Below are 4,403 nucleotides of genomic sequence, written 5' to 3'. Positions count from 1 at the left end.
AAAAAAAAAAAAAAAAACTCTTTGTACAGCTATTAGAGTGGTGGTGGCACAGTCTGGCCCTGGAGTCAGGTGTCTGCTGAGCTATGTGGGCTTTTCCTCTTTATCCTTTTCTGGAAAGAGCATAGTTTGAACCCCCATGCCGTTATTTTGCTTCTGGGTGATCTTAGGCTCATCTCTTTCCCTGCTGAGCCTCTAAGCCGCCATCTGCAGAATGGGTTTACAACTGCCTATTTTGTGGATGGTTTGAGGCCCAAATGTGAGATAGTGAGTGTAAGGAACCCAGGCCTTACCCTACCCCTTCCCATTATGATTCACTAAATCTCTTGTTTTCCCCTTCCCAGCAAGCCATGTGTGTTTCAGGGTCTGGCATCAGAACTCGGGGAGAAGATCACCATAAAACACATAGTTGTTGGGACAGAGGCCCAGTTCAGGAAAAGATCCCTCCTTGAGACCAACTAATACAACGGCTTGGGTCGGGGGTGGGGGGGCGGTGGTGGTAAAAGTATAGCCACTGAAGACCCCAGTCTAGGCAGTAGAGAGGCTGTTGCTGGCTGAAGGTTGAATCAGAGAGAGGCCCAATGTAATCTGGTCTATGGTGATGGTAGTGGGGCTGGAACTGTAGGCCTGGCGGGCCCAGGGCCATGAAGGAGCATGAATCAGTGGATATTGACTTGGGAGGGAGCTGGGCCTTTCTGACCTGGGCTCTTTCCAGTTTTAGATGTGCTTAGACATAAACCTGGAGGCAGTGGGGGGTAGTGGGAAGCGTTTGAACTCAGAAGACCTGGACTCCCCACTCTCAATGTGTGGCCTTGAATAAGTCACTTCCCCTTGCTGAATCTCCACTCCCTCCTTCCTGTGATGCCAGTAATGACAAGTACCCCAGGACTGTGGGGGACTCAGTATAGCCAGGGATGGCTTTACCCTACAAGCCCTGTCCGAATCCTGTCCTCAGAATGGATTTTGGATCCGCTCTGGGGTCCCAGGACAGGAGGAGAAAGGGTGATGCTTTTACAGATCATACCAGCTCACTGTCTGCCCTGTGCACTTGGCCAAGCAGCTTAACGTAGGTGAGCTTTGGTTTCCCCATACGTAAACCGGGAACACTATCCATCCGGAAATAAGTAAGACCATGTGTGAGAAAGGGCCTGAGAGAGTCACACCAGGAACAGGTGCTCTCGGGAGAGGGAGCTGGCTCCCGCTGGTCATATTCTCTTTCAGAACCCACAGACCGTCGACTGGGCTATATGGCAGCTCCTGCCTTTGCTCAGTATCTTCCATGACTCCTCCTTCTCACCAAACCCAAAGTGCGCCACCCTGGCCTCACCCATCTGTTCGGCCCAGCCCTCCCCCCCCGCCCCTACTGTCATTGGCTCTCTTGTTGTTCTCTAGGCAAACTCCCTGAGCCTGAGTTCCCACCCCCACACCTTTGCTCCCACTGCTCCTCCAACCCTCTGCCGGGATGCCGTCCCCTCAGGGCTTAGCCCTATCTTTCTCCATCCCCCAAGACCCAGCCAAAGTGGCATCTCCATGAAGCCTTCCCTGGTTTCTCCAGCTTCTCCTGCCCTTGGGTCCTGGAGGACTTTGTCCAAACATTCTGATTGTGTAAAAGTCTCTTTGATCCTTATCTTATCCTCCCTGAGTTACTTGAGGGCAGGGACTGTTTTTCTCATCTTTGGACCTCCACACCCTACAACCTTGAATGCAGCCCAAGCGTACAGTAGCGTGGTGAGAGAACATTTAAAAAGCATACTGTCGAAAAGTAGATGAGGAGAAGGGGTCAGAAATGGTCATTTATTAAGCTTCTCTTCTGTGCCAGCTGCATTGCAGTTATCATCTAAAGAACTAATCAGTGCGTGGCACCTGGGTGGCTCAGTAGTTAAGCGTCTGCTTTAGGCTCAGGTCATGATCCCAGGGGCCTGGGATCGAGCCCCTCATCAGGCTCACTACTCAGTGGAAAGCCTGCTTCTCTCTCTCCCTCTGCGGCTCGCCCTGCTTGTGCACGCACGCGTGCTCTCTCTCTGTCAAATAAATAAATAAAATCTTAAAAAAAGAACTGATCAGTGATCCTGCGATGTGGTTGTTCTCCCCATATTACAGGCAGGGAAACAGGCTCAGAGAGGGAATGTGCCTCGGATCACACCGCTGGTAATCATCAGACACAGATCCAAAGCCTGGCCCTGAATGACTGAGACGGAGCAGGGCCCAGGCCTCCTGCCATAGGAACTTCAGTCTGTTAAGGCCTCTCTCTGTGCAGGTCCCATCCTAGGCAGTGTTGGCCGAAGTCTCTGACTCCCCGCTTGCCTGGAGCTCTACTCACTGGGCAGAAGGGTCCCTGGCACCAGCCCTGGAGGGACCCTGAACCTCTTAGGATGCCCCCAGTCAGGCCCCGGTGTCCCTGCTGTCCGAATTTACTCAGTGCTTGGGATTCGGGTGAGCCACGGGCAGGGACCACTTGACCCCTCTTGAGGGGCTGGCAAGGGGTGACTTTACCCTCCACGCCCAGGCAGTTAGGACAGAGCTGCTATTGCACAATCCTTACAAACACATACCCAGAGGCAAGCCTGAGAGGGCCTGCAGAGCCACGTCATCTGAGCCAGCCCCCTCATTTGAGAGACAAGGGCTCAGAAAGGTTAGGCAACCTATCGAAAGTCACACAGTGTTCAGAACATTCTACATCTAGTCAGCATTGTGAGATCTCTGTGTTCAAAACCCGTAAGGGTTTATCTCTGGAGGGTGGAGTTACTTTCATTTTCTGCTTATAATTGGATGGTTTGAATTTTTCAACATGAATGTGGAACTGTTGTAATCAGGGAAAAAGTTAAAAATATTAGAAGACAAGCACATTTAGGGTAAACCATATTCACTGTATTTAGGCTAACTTGTTAAAGACAAGTTATAGAGTTAGACTGCTTGGGTTAGAGTCCCAGCTTGACCACACATCAGCTGTGTGTCCTTGGGAAAGTTACTTTACCTCTCAAAGACTCAGTTTCCTCATGTGTAAACTCAGGATAATAATAGCACCTTGTAGGGCAGGTATGAAGAGCAGCATATGGGACAGGGGTCAGTAAACTACAGCTTCTGACCCAAATTGAGCTCACTCCCTCTTTTGGTACGACCCGCAAGCTAAGAATGATTTTTACATGTCAAATGGTTGTGGAAAAAATCGAAGGAAGAATAACATTCTATGACACACGAAATTCAAATTCTGGTGTCTGTCAATAAAATTTTATTGGAACATAGCCAACCTGTTGGTTTACATATCCCCCTGTGGCTGCTTTCGCACTCTGATGAGAGGTGAGTAGTTGTGACACTTTATGGCTCATGAAGCCTAAAATATTTACCTCTGTCCTTTTACAGGAAAAGTTTTGCCAACCTCTGATATGAGATCATGAATGAAGAGCACTTTAGAACAATGTCTGGCACAGGGTGTTTAGTAAACTTTGTTATTATTAGTATGTGCGTATTTATAAACTCTTCTTCCCCTAGGATGTGTTTAAAAGCAGTAATTGTTGGGGCGTCTGGGTGGCTCAGTCAGTTAAGCGTCTGACTCTGTATTTCAACTCAGGTCATGATCTCAGAGTCGTGGTATCAGGCTCTGCACTGGACGTGGAGGCTGCTCAAGATTTTCCCTCGCCCTCTGCCCTCCCCCACCTCCCTCTCTAAGAAAATAAAAATTAAAGCAGTAATTGTTTTTTATAATATATTTCATTACGCCTAAGGCACACTTTTTAATATTTTAACATTTCTCGAAGTGGAATGTGACTTACAATCAGAGGCATATCATAGTTAATTGACATAGTTAATTGGTAGCATTTTCTTTCTTAATGGTGCATGAATTAGTGAGGGGCCTCAGAATTGCTGACCTCTTAGATCCAGTGAAATACTTTTACAGTGAAAGGTTTAAGATGGACAGGAATTAAAACGTTGCAGTCATTCAATTAATGAGCTTTTGACAGGGGGACACACTTGTTAATAAATGAGTACAACTCAGGTGCTGAGTGTCGAGGTACAGATTAGGGACGCCCAAAAAGGGGCTCTTACCCAGCTAGGAGAAGGTTATGAGGGAAAGATGCCCAAAGGAGAGGATGTCTACATGGAGACAGGACTGATGTAGAATAGAAATGTCTAGATGAAATGCCTCTGAGACATGGGCTTTGATTATTGACCACTTTCCTCTGGGAGCCTCAGTTTCCTCCCCTGTAAAATGGGACAGCAATAACCTCAAGAGACCAACTCTCAGATTTGCTGTGGGACCAGATGAAGCCCTAGCATCTGATGTGAACAGTCTCATGGCTGACAATTCCTGTCTTCCCCACTAGGCTTGGGAGCAGGGACGTGGTTTCTTGCCTCTCTTGGTCCCCGGCACAAACCTCAAAGCAGGTTTGTTGAACAAAGACATGAAG

This window comes from Ursus maritimus, unplaced genomic scaffold (genome assembly GCF_017311325.1).
Source record: "Ursus maritimus isolate PB19 unplaced genomic scaffold, ASM1731132v1 scaffold_15, whole genome shotgun sequence".
Lineage (NCBI taxonomy): Eukaryota > Metazoa > Chordata > Mammalia > Carnivora > Ursidae > Ursus > Ursus maritimus.
Note: the sequence above shows the minus strand (reverse complement) of the source record.